Below are 13,497 nucleotides of genomic sequence, written 5' to 3'. Positions count from 1 at the left end.
CCCCTCGCCGCAGCGTCCGCCCAAACGCCGCGAAGCCCCGCCCCCGACGCAGCGCCCGCCCAGATCGCGCGAGACTCCGCCCCCGCACATCACAGGTGGTTCTCCAAGCCTCCTCTCCTCTCTAAGCCCGGCCGGCCTTTCCACATAACTCGCCACTGGTGGCCCAGGCCGCCTTCGGTATCGCTAGGCCCCGCCCTCCCTGGCTGTGGCTTAACCTCGCCCCCACCATCCAACCTGACCACGCCCCTTCGCTGTAGCCGGGACTCTGGGCCAGCAAGCCCCGCCCCGAGTGCGTAACGCCAAGGGCCCAGCCCCTTCCTGGCCTCCTGAACTGAGTTCCGCGGGGCTCCCTTTTCCGCTTAGCCACGCCCTATTGGCCGGGTATCATCTTCAACCGCCCTTGGCTCCGCCCCCACATAATTACGTCGCCGTTAGCCTTGCTGTCAAGGAACCAAACTCGGGGGTACCGACCGCTCAATTTCTTGACCAAGGAGCTCGCTACTCAGGCGTGTTCACTTTGTGAAAATTCATCAAACCGTCCTCCTTACGATTTGTGCACTTTTCTGCACGTGTGTTATATTTTATAATACAATATAAAGTTTTAAAATAGATTTATTTATTAAGACCTACAGACTGTACCCTCTCACAGACCTCAAACGCTGAGAAAAGGACTAATTGTTACCTACTACGTGCATATTCTCTTTCTTCCTTTTTGTGGTATAATTCCCCTGCACGGTCATCTAGTTTGTTGTGATCATGTGACTCAGTTCTGGCCAATGAGGGTGGGAGTGGAGGTAATGTGACCGAGACCTGCCCTCTCCCCCCCCCCCACCCGCCTTAGTTTTAGCTGTAAAAGGACTGGGCACGCTCTCCCCTGCCCTATTTCCCTCTTTCCACCAGCCAAGGGGGTTGCAAGAATTAGAGCAGCTGCCTTGACTCTACCCTCCCAGCTCTGGAACACTTTGAGAGATAAAAGCAGGTTAATTATAAAAGGTGGTTGTAAATAAACATCCTTAGCAAGAGATGAGACCCCAAAACGTTCTCAAGAAACTCTAGGAGCACTTCTAGGCCAAATAGGGAGCCAGTCAGTGGCAAAACCAGATTAAAGATGTTGCCTTTCAACACAACCCATTTTCTCAGACATCTGAAGGAATCCATCATTAAACTGAGAAAGTGGGGAGGAGCAGAACACAGTAAAAATAAGTGAATGTAAGTTTAAGAACTACACCTAAGTATACTGATACGGAAGAATCTCCAAGATAAATATTTAAAAGAAATAAGGCAGTACAGTTTATAGGAAACTCCCTTTAAGAAAGGGGGTGGGGAGAAAATATATATGTTTTTGCTTGTATTTTCATGCAGATGGACAAGAAACTAAGAAAAGAGTTCGCCTGTAAAGGAAAGGGACAAGGTGAGTGTGTCAGGTGTGGGAGACTTTTTCACTGCATACTTTTTCATATACTTTTTATTTTTTAACCGTGTGAAAGTATTACCTTTTAAGGGGGGGAAATAGCACTGTGTATAGGCGATGTAGATTGGATTATTGTTCCCAGTTCTTCACTCCTCTATAATAGGATTATAGAGGAGTGAACATCCGTACCATCTGCCATGTAACTTTGTTGGACCTCTCTCACCGTAGACATTGATATTGGGCTTGGCCATGGGACTCACTTTTAGCCAGTGGACTGTTAGCCAGATGTGATCTGAGCAGAGGCTTCAAATGTGCTTATGTGGCTTAGACTGCCCTCTTACTCTCCTGCTGTTAGTCATGAGAAGAACATGCCCTGAGTCTAAAGAGGATGAGAGACACGTGGAGAAAACCCAACACAAACTGTAGCCTGGAGCCAAGTCCAGCCAACCTGCCACCTAAAGCTGGGCTGTTCCATGGATACCAAAAATGTTTGTTTTTATAATCTACTGAAATTCTGGGGTTGCTATGCGACATTATTGCAGGAAAAAACTGACTGACACACTCGACCAATGGTGTTCAGTAGTTCTTTCTGTTTTGATGGGAATGTTCTACGATCTGCAATGTCTAATGCAGTAGCCACTAACCACATGTGACCACAGAGCACTTGAAATGTGAGCAGTGCGACTGAGGAATGGAATTTTTATTTAATTTTAATTTACGTTTAAGCTTAAATAGCCATATATGGCTAGTGGCTACTCCGTTGCACAATGTAGCACCAGACGAAATCCATGTTTGTATTTATTTGCCCATGGAAATGGCTAGAAGATAGATCAGAAGCCTACTGTGTTAGTTTCCTAGGGCTGCCATAACAAAGTACCACAAAGTGAAACGGCTGAAAACAACAGAAATTTATGCTCTCACGGTCCTGGATGCTAGAAGTCCAAAATCAAGGTATCAGCAAGCCCATGCTCTTTCTGAAAGCTCCAGGGGAGAATCTGTTCTTTGCCTTGCTCTCAGCTTCTGGTATTGCTGGCAGTCTTTGGCTTGTAGACCCAGCCCTGCACTCTCTGCCTGCATTGTCATGTGGTGTTCTCCCTGTGTCTCTCTCTCTCTGTATCTCTTTTCCTCTTCTGATAAAGATACCAGTCATATTGGATTAAGGACCCACCCTACTTCAGTATGACCTCATCCTAACTAATTACATCTGTACCTCTGCAACAGTCTTATTTCCAGATAAGATTACATTCACAGGTACAAGACATTAGGACTTCAACATATCTTTTTGAGGGGCACAATTGAACCTACAGGGTCAACACTAAGTTTCGAGGGAATTGTATTGTCAAGAAACCACAAGCCTGGGCTCCAAAATTCTGTATATATTTGACTTGTAAGGTAACCCTAGGATCCCAAACCTGCACCAGGAGGAAGCTGAGTGTGAAAGCTGTGCCACCCCAAGGAGGGCATACTCTCTGAGATCCCCAGGAGGTTCATGGATATGAAAGAACTTCTCAGAGGGCAAAGCCAAGAGCACTGAGAACAGTGGACAATGGAGTTCCCCCAGGAAAGGAGAGGCAGAGAGAGCTCTAACCCAGAAGTTACTCCACTGCCAGGGAAGGAAATCCATAAATTCCTGACCAGCACATTTTGATCATTGCTATCAACCTATGTCTGCTGTGTGGGGAGCTTGCAGAAGTGCTAATGCCTGGGTCCCACCCCTAGAGATTCTGCTTTCATCCTATGTGGTGAGACCTGGGCATGGGGAGCTTTCTAATCTCCCCAGATGATGGTAGAAGGAAGCAAAATTTGAGAATCAGTGCTCCAGGGCCTTGCACCTCCAAGTGTGGATTGCAGCCCAGCAGCCTCACCATTACCTGGGAGCTTGTTAGAAATGCAAAACCTCCAGCTCCACCAGAGATCCAGTGAATCAGGAACCTGAATTTTAAGAAGATTCCCAAATGATTCACATGCATATTAAAATTTGAGAAGCATGGGTCTGGACCTCTTACCAGCTCTGATTTTTATGTGAGAAGGGAATACAACTTCTGTTTTGCTTAAGGCACTCTCATGTTGGTCTCTGAACTCACACACACACACACACACACACACACACACACCACTACATATACACACTGCACATTTAGGTGATCAGACAATGCATATGCTCTTATTCCTGAGGGAGTCTGCACAGCAGGACTCAGATGATAGAGCCATTAGAGAACTATTCCAAGGAGATATGTGCTTCCCAGTCTGCCTGATGCTTGGCCAGGAGGGTGTGACGGGAACGGGCATCAAATTTGGCTGTTGAAGCTCAATATCAAAAAAACAAGCAACCCAATCAAAAAATGGGCAGAAGGTCTAAAAAGACATTTCTCCAAAGAAGACAGATGGCCAAGAGGCACATGAAAAGATGCTCAACACCGCTAATTATTAGAGAAATGCAAATCAAAATTACAATGAGGTGTCACCTCACACCGGTCAGAATGACCATCATCAAAAAGTCTACAAACAGTAAATGCTGGAGAGTGTGTGGAGGAAAAGGAATCTTCCTACAGTGTCGGTGGGAATGTAAATTGGTGCATCCACGATGGAGAACGGTATGGAGGTTCCTTAAAAATAGAGCTACCATATGATCCTGCCATCCCACTCTTGGGCATATTTCTGGAGAAAAACATAATTTGAAAAGATACACGCACCCCAATGTTCATTGAAGCACAATTTACAATAGTCAAGACATGGAAGCTACCTAAGTGTCCATCGACAGATGAATGGGTAAAGATGTGTTTTGTATATATATATATATATTACTCAGCCATTAAAAAAGAATGAATGATGCCATTTGCAGCAACATGGATGGACCTAGAGATTACCATACTACGTGAAGTAAGCCAGACAGAGAAAGACAAATATGATATCGCCTATATCTGGAATCTAAAAAAAGGATACAAATGAACTTATTTACAAAACAGAAATAGACTCACAGACATAGAAAACAACCTTATGGTTACCAGAGGAAAGGTGGGGAGAGGGATAAGTTAGGAGTTTGGGATTAGAATATACACACTACTATATATGAAATAGATAACCAACAAGGGCCTACTGTATAGCACAGGGAATTATACTCAATATCTTGTAATAACCTATAATGGAATACAATGTAAAAAAATACATATATTTATATATATGTATAACTGAATCACTTTACTGTACACCTGTAACTAACACAACATTGTATATCAACTATATTTCAATAAAATTTTTTTTAAAAAAGGAAAAAATTTGGCCGTTGAGCTGTGATTCATCATGGTGGACTAAGACCTTGTGCTCAGCCTGGCTCAGGGCTCCTTGAGCCCACTGCCTGGGAAAAGGAAGAGATATTATGTAGCTAAGGAGGCAAGCAGCAGACTTGGGCTAGAGACAAGGAACTTAGCACAGGGTTTCCAGCTTCTCCCCAGATTCTGCCAACCCACCAATAGGCTCATTGGATAGAGGGGATGCTGTGGCTTTTTTTTTTTTTTTGGCCGCTGCACAGCTTGCGGGATCCTAGCTCCCTGACCAGGGATGGAACCCAGGCCCTCGGCAGTGAAAGCATGGCGTACCAACCACTGGGCTGCGGGGGAATTCTCTGCTGTGGCCTTTTAGTAGCCTGTCCCTTTGCACACACTGTTGACACATCCTGAGATGCTCTACCCTGTATCACCTGCCCCTAGAATCCCACTCATTCTTCAAGGCCTAGTTCAAATGTTACCTTGGTCTTTCTTTGCTAGGGGACCGAGCAGAGCGTCCCATAGGATGCTTGCCATGGGCAGGTTCCCTTCACCACAAATGAGTGAGAGCCCTGATTGGTGGAAATGTGATAGGTAAGTCAGTGCTCTGTCTTCCACTCAGCCCTCAGAACAAGGCATTTGCTCCAGCTGAAATCCCTGGTAAAATGACAAAGCCCAGAAGAGAGAAATAGATAATAGGGTCTGGGAGATCAGCAGCTCCTTCAAGAGTTTCACAAGGGCTCAGGCAGCTTTGAGATTTTGAGGCTCCTTTCCATTACATAGGTCCTCTCACACTTAGATTTATCTGGTCTTGGGAAAACAGAGTTTAATCAAGATCAACATTTTTGTTGAGGGTGCCCTTGACCCTCAGCTAACATTGGAAGTCTCTTGAACTTGAGGCTTGGGCCAAATAACATTATTCTCATTTAAGTCTCCAAGACTTAAGACAAGGGCCCTGCAAAAGATACTGTTGGAGCCCTGGGCACTCCCAGCGCCCATGCACACCAGCCCACTGGCTTTTATGTAAGTTCTGTGCCTTGCTGTATGAGGGCTTTCTATGACTGTAGGAACATGCTGGGGTTGGCACAGAGCAGCCTAGAAATGCTTGCGAGTTGCCCCCATGAGCCGCCCTCCACAGTAACTGATGGAAATTGGGGAAAAAATACCAATTAATTAAATTGAATTGAATTTATTATCCAATTACGCACAGGGGCTTACTTGCCCATAAAGTTCCCTTAATTTGCTTTCTTCCTTTCCTTCTCTTCCCCCACTTCTCCACTGTTCTTCAGTGCTTCCTGGTATCAGTTCCCACGTGAACTACTTGCATTCAAATTCTTGTGTCAGGGTCTGTCGCTGGGGAGACTCAACCCAAGGCCACCCTCTTTCAGTCCTCATCTTCATTGACCTGTTGTTGAGCTTCCTCTTTCTTCAGCTTCCCTTGGTCTGCCTTACTTACTGGTGTTCTTAGACATCCCTCTTTATACATCCCCCTTTAGAGTGGATCCTTCATTAGAACTGTTTCTCAGTCCTGGTCTCACTCTTCTTTGAAAAGCTTCTAGGTATGTTTCTTCTACTCCAAGCTCTGAGATTTAGAGACAAAAGATACCCACATCCCCATTCCTGGTCCAAATCAGATGCTATTTGTCCAGAGAAAGGAAACAAATTTTTGTCCTTTCCTGCTTCTTACAACCTGTCCTTCAACCCCAGAACATCATTGTCTTTATTCTTCCCCTACCTCTCTGACTATTCTTTATCAGAGTTGAATTCTCCTCTTCCTTACCCTCCTTTGCCTGAACTTGAAATATTGCTGTTCCCCAAGGTCCTTGGTGGGGTATAGTTGATTTACATTGTTGTGTTAGTTTCAGGTGTACAGCAAAGTTGTTCAGTTAGACATATACATATATCCATTCTTTTTCAGATTCTTTTCCCATATAGGTTGTTAGAATATTGAGTAGAGTTCCCTGTGCTATACAGTAGGTCTTTGTTGACTATCTATTTTATATATATTAGTATATATTAGTAGGGTGTATATTTTAATCCCAAACTCATAATTTATCCCTCCCTGCTACCTTTCCTCTTTGGTAACCATAAGTTTGTTTTCGAAGTCTGTGAGTCTGTTTCTGTTTTGTAAATAAGTTCATTTGTATCATCTTTTTAGATTCCACATATAAGTGATATCATATGATATTTGTCTTTGTCTGACTTACTTCACTTAGTATGATCATCTCTAGGTCCATGTTGCTGCAAAGGGCATTATTTCATTTCTTTTTTATGGCTGAGTAATATTCCATTGTATATATGTACCACTTCTTCTTTATCCATTCCTCTGTTGATGGACACTTATGTTGCTTCCATGTCTTGGCTGTTGTAAATAGTGCTGCTGTGAACATTTGGGTGCATGTATCTTTTCGAATTATGTTTTTCTCTGGATATATGCCCAGAAGAGGGATTGCAGAATCATATGGCAGCTCTATTTTTAGTTTTTTTAAGGAATCTCCATACTGTTCTCCATAGTGACTGTATCAGTTTACATTCCCACCAACACTGTAGGAGGGTTCTTTTTTCTCCACACCCTCTCCAGCATTTATTGTTTGTAGACTTTTTGATGATGGTCATTCTGACTGGTGTGAGGTGATACCTCATTGTACTTTTGATTTGCATTTCTCTAATAATTAGTGATGTTGAGCATTTTTTCATGCATGTTTTGCCCATCCATATGTCTTCTTTAGAGAAATGTCCTTTTAGCTCTTCTGCCCATTTTTTGATGGGATTGTTCATTTTTTTTTATATTGAGCTGCATGAGTTGTTTGTATATTTTGAAGATTAATCCCTTGTTGATCGCTTCATTTGCAGATATTTTCTCCCATTCTGTGGGTTGTCTTTTTGTTTGTGTATGGTTTCCTTTGCTATGCAAAAGCTTTTAAGTTTAATTAGGTCCCATTTGTGTATTTTTGCTTTTATTTTCATTACTCTAGGAAGTGGATTAAAAAAATATTGCTGCAATTTATCTCGAAGAGTTTTCTGCCTATGTTTTCCTTTAAGAGTTTTATAGAATCTGGCCTTACATTTAGGTCTTTAATCCATTTTGAGTTTACTTTTGTGTATGGTGTTAGAGAACGTTCTAATTTCATTCTTGTACACGTAGCTGTTCAGTTTTCCCAGCACCACGTATTGAAGAGACTGTCTATTCTCCATTGTATATTCTTGCCTCCATTGGTGTAGATTAATTGACCACAGATGCAAGAGTTTATTTCTGAGCTTTCTATCCTGTTCCCTTGATCTATACTTCTGTTTTTGTGCCAGTACCACACTGTTTTGATTACTGTAGCTTTGTAGTATAGTTTGAAGTCAGGGATCCTGATTCCTCCAGCTCCGTTTTTCTTTCTCTGATTGCTTTAGCTATTTGGGGTCTTTTGTGTTTCCATACAAATTAAAAATTTTTTGTTCTAGTTCTGTGAAAAATGTCACTGGTAATTTGATAGGAATTGCACTGAATCTGTACATTGCCTTGGGTAGTATAGTAATTTTGACAACATTGGTTCTCCCAATCCAAGGACATGGTATATCTTTCCATCTGTTTGTGTCGTCTTTGATTTCTTTCATCAGCATCTTATAGTTTTCAGAGCACAGGTCTTTTGCCTCCTTAGGTAGGTTTATTCCTAGGTATTTTATTATTTTTGATGCAATTGTAAATGGAATTGTTTCCTTAAGGAGGCTACCATTTATAGGGGGAATTAACATCAGGTTGGCTCATCAGTTACCAGGGAAACCAGTGGCTGGGGCAGGGAGCAAGCACATAGGTAGTTACTGATTAAGCCCTATGATTAGGGTACAGGTGAAGCAAGGACTGGTCAAGCAGGGGATGTACAGAGAGCAAAAGAACAGCCATTTTGAATGGCATGACCATACAACCTCATACTTTCCTGTGACTCCAAAACTATTTATGTGTTGATAATCTTTTTGAAAAGAAATTACTTATTCATTTATTTGTTTGTTGAACAAAATGTATTAAGTACATTCTGCATATCAGATCCTGTGTTAGATAGTGGAGATACAGTAGGGAGCCCAGCAAAGACTATGCCCACTCTTGTGGCGCTTACTGTGCTTAAAGTTTGTTGCCATAGACCCATTTATCCTTCCCTCTTTTCTTCCTTTCACCTATTGATCCATCCACTGATCCACCTTTTCATCTGTTCATCCCCTGACCCATTCTTCTGTCTATCCATCTTTTCCTTCATCCACTGATCCATCTATTAGTCAATGGCTCATCTACCCAACCATTGACCTTCAAAGCACATACCCACTGACCCATCCATCTACTTGTTCATCCGTCAATCCATTGACCTAACTTTCTCTATATTAGTGATCCCAAACCAGTGGCACATCAGGAACTTAAAAATCTGAATCTAGGGGTGAAGGCAGGGAACAGGAATCTCTGAAAACCTCCCTATTTGATTCTATTCACCTTGCCTGGCACCTGTCTAAGGATGTATATTTGGGAAACACTGTCCGAGATTAAAAGCACTGTGAATACAGGAGCTGTCTTAGTTTAGCTTTCTTGGAAAGCAGACACTGAGACAAGGACTCAGTTGCAGTTAATCATTTGGAAGGCGATCCCAGAAAGGACAAGTGAGGTAGTAGGGAAAGGGAGACAGGGAAGGGGAGGGGAAGCCAAATAAAAGGTGCTTTGATGAGCTTGTGGACACATGAGGTTCAATCCTGCTGGGAACCATCTGAGATACCTTGAGGAATAGACCACAAATAATCCCAATATAGGACAGGAGCCATTCATTTATTGACAATTGACTGGGTGTTTGGGAGCTTTTAACTCCCCAGCAATTCCAAGTTGTTCTTCCAAGGTATTCTAGAAAGTCCTCGGGCAGAGGAGAGAGAGACAGATGGAGAGAGGCACTTTGTCATGGTTCGCTGTCAGGTTCCGGAGAAGTGTCCACAACTTCTGGTGAACTCAGATGCATCTAAGGACATAGGATAGGGCATTGACCCCTACCACAGAGGCCATGTCTATCTTGTTTATTGCTGCATCCCTAGGGACTAGAACAGTCCTTAGTCCAGTGGCCTATAGTAGGTGCTCAACAAATATTTGATAAATAAATCCTGTGCACCTACCAGAATTTGTGCCAGGTACTTGGAAACAATTCCTTTAATTGTGCTCTCCCTTTGGACTGTACTTCCTTCTCCAATCTAGAGTCTGTACCATCCCCTCTGCATCCTCAATCTCTCTACCCTGTTTTCACCCCATCCACAGAAGGTTGCTGGGAGCTGCTGGAAGCTCATATGGTTGGGCCCTCAGCACTGCTGTATCATCCTGCTGGGTGTCCCTGGCCAGAGGACCCTCCTCGCCTGGCCCCTCCTGGACCCCATAACTGGCAGAGGTGGTACCCACAGCATCACTGTAGCATCAACTGTAGCCAGACTCTTGAAAAGTCTCAGTCCAAACTTCCAGGGAGTAGAACTCATTTCCCAAGCCCTACCTCACACCCAGTGCTGGCACTAGTGTGAGAAAGTGAAGCATTTGTTTAGAGAGCAAAATATAAAAGGATGCCAAAAAATTCAATAATCAAGATCAAATTTTATGCAATCTTTTTAAAACTCAAAATTCAAAAGTGAACCATGTGTTCAAAATAACACGATGAACGGATAATAAAATTTAAAGACAGGATTGTATTGCTGATATTTCCTTTTGCCTTAGACTCCATATGGCCGAGCATTGTGCCACTACTGGTCCTGTGCTTATCTCAATGTCATGCTTACTGACCTTGCCTGCCTAAGTATTTGGGAGGGAAATATACTGAGGTCTTCAATTCTTCAAAGTTACATTAAAAAATGGATTATTGAATGGATTGATGGATAGATATAGGATAGATAATCCAGCACCATAAAATGTTAATTGTTCAAGTTAAGCTGTGGAATTCTTTCACCTTTTCTGTATGTTTGAACTTTTTTTTTTTTTTTTTTTTTGTAATTTTGGAGAAGAAAAAATAAGGAGCAGTGGGAAGGACCCCTGAGGCTGGCTCCCTGGGGTCAAACCAGCTCCACCCCCTTAACCCCTGGATGTCCAGGCCTGGCTTCCCCACCACACCTTAGCTTGCAGTGAGGACATAGCGGTCCAGCCAGCCTGCCCCTCCTTGACCTAAGCCTGTCTCTGGCCCTGCGTTTGAGATCCCTGCTCCCCACCAATAGAAAGGCCTGGATCCTCTCCACTTCCTGACTGGTGCCCGTGGAGTCCGGTTGACTCCCTCCTTCCCTCGAAGGCCCCTAAGTGGGGGAACATATTAGTCCCTGGGGTAGGGTTTGTCATTTAACAAAACATGTCCTATGATATAGCATCCTTCTATGTTTTTTGGGGGAAAAAAACCCATCGAAATGTCACTTGAAATATGGAGGACCTGAAAGTAAAGCACTAGAGGTAAGCAATCATTATCAACTGGGCGGGGAGGTGAGAGTGCGGGGTGGCAGGGAGGGAAGAAGCATTTAGAAATCTAAAGGTGGAGAACCTTCTCTCACCGCTGGGGAGCGAGGCAGGGCTGGCTCGGGACAGGGTGGAGGCTTCCTCCGGGATCTTGGTGGTTCCCAAAGCACAGAACTGTGTCAGGGTCCGAAGGGCGTGGAGCCAGGATTCGTCGTAAGAACCGATGGGAACTGAGGGAACCCTGGTGGGGGGGGGGGAGGGGAAGGGGCGGGTCCTAAGGTGGATTCCCTCCCTCCTCAATTCCTTCACTGAATGAACCTTGCCGGTCCTATCTGCCTCCCTCGAATTCGGATTGCGAACTCACAGCGGACCCGAGGAGAGCTCAGGAGTTCTTTTCAGCTTCTAGCCATGCACTTTGGTGTTGAGGGGTAGGTGTGGGAGATGCAGAGATGGGTCGCATCTTCTCCTGCTGCCTATTTCTCCCGTCGGCCTGAATGCGAGTCTGGGGATGGGTGTATTGCCCACGAGGGGGCAGGGTTTCCCTTGGGGCGCCTAGGAGCTTGGCTCTCCCGCCTCTGCCTTTCTGGGCCCGCGCAGGGTGACGGGTGGGGGACCCGGGCTCCAGGGAGCTGAGCACAAAGCCGGGAGCTAGGATGCAGTGCAGCGGCTCCAGGCGAGTCCGCGGAGATGGCAGCCGCTGTCCGGGGCCTGCCTGGTGTCTCATTTGTCCCTTTAAAGACGGGAAGGACGGAGCTGGTGCAGCGTGACGCTCCCTCCTTCCCTTCCACTGCAGAAGTCAGGGCTTTTTCTTAAGGCTACAGACCGAGCTCCAACTCAGATCGTACCCGAGGCTGGGTGGACCTGCCGAGGAGCAGCGCAGGCGGGGCAAGGGCGATGAACGGTCAGTTCTCCCGGCCTGGGAGGCATCAGAGGGCGTAGAGGGGCGGGAAACTGAGACTCCTCTGGTCAGCTCTGGATCCTGACTCGAGACAATAGTGACAAAGGGGCATCAGGTGGATGACAGCGGACATCTCAAATGGCCCGTTCAAATCGTCAGAGCCGCAGGCGGCCGAGGGGACCGAACTTTATCCCCCTTGCGCTTCCACACTTGTTGGATGGCTGCAGAAGCAGGGCGGTGCGAGGTCACCTCTGTCGCAGGCACGCGCTCAGGAATGCTCTGCACACACAGGCAAGCACACGCATTCATCAAAGCTCTCACAAGACACAGATACAGCCTCCCACCCCCAGCCCCGCACATCTTCGTGTAGGCGCTCTCTCTCACACAAGCACACACTCCCCCACGCCGTGGCAGCGGGCAGGGAGAAATGGCCACCGTGCATAGGCATTCTCCCCGTTCTTTCCTGTGCGCCCATTGCACCTGGAGAAATCGTTCCAAACGAGGCCTCTGCCTTGGTGGGAGAGATCAAGAACCTCCCACCGTGGCTTCTCTCCCAGTGAGAATGGCCTAGCCTTCCTGAGCTCCCAGATTCCATCTGGAGAGTCTGACCGTGATCCATTCCACTGGACCCAGGACTGGCGCCCCTGGAAGCAACACGAGGGCTGCCCTTGCAGTAGGATCTGCATAAAAAAGGACAGGGTCCTCTGGGTAATTTAAGCAAACACATTCTCAAACAGGCTGCCCAAGAAAAGGGGCGGCTGGGGCATAAACGGCTCTGCCTGGTGAATCTAAACAGCCAGATCTCTTCACTGTGGCTGTGTAAACCCCACCTTGGACTTGAGGGGGGTTCTCCAGGGTGAGAGATGCCTGGGATGCTAGGTTGGCAAACCCTGGGAAATACACAAGGCCCTGCTGACTTCCTTTATAGCTCTCTTCACAGCCGGCAGTCATACTGTGGATTTCAGAGTCCCGATCTATTGCCTGTCTCTCCTCTACTAGACTGTAAGCTCCAGGAGGGCAGGGCTGAGTTTGTTTCTCCTGGCAGCCAGCACGGTCCCAGCCCTGGTGGGCTGTCTATAAATATTTGTTGAACAACTCTGTAGGGCTTTTGTACATAAGCAAAACTTTTTTCCCCTTCTTTATTTTAGGACTGGAGTTCGAGAGCGTCCACCAAATTCTCAGATGGCTCCAACCCCTGGGGAAAGATTTGGGAGAAAAAAAAAAAAGCCTAGTCCTGGCGGCTGGGGAGCCAAGGCCACACTGAAACCGTGGGCGCACCACATGCTCCTTTGCCTGAGTCCCCCAGGCACTCAGAAAGCCTCCCCTTGGTGCTGACCACCCCTCACGTTCCCCGGAGCTCTCCAGGGACCCTTTAACTACAGCTGCTTCTCCATCCCCACTTGCTTCACGGGGTGGGCCAGAGTCGGTTCCCTCGCCAACCAGCGCCAGCATTCCAGCGGGTGCGAAAATGCAGAACTGAGACAGGGCCGCGAGC

Source organism: Balaenoptera acutorostrata, chromosome 15 (assembly GCF_949987535.1).
Source record: "Balaenoptera acutorostrata chromosome 15, mBalAcu1.1, whole genome shotgun sequence".
In the NCBI taxonomy this organism is placed as follows: Eukaryota; Metazoa; Chordata; class Mammalia; order Artiodactyla; family Balaenopteridae; genus Balaenoptera; species Balaenoptera acutorostrata.
Note: the sequence above shows the minus strand (reverse complement) of the source record.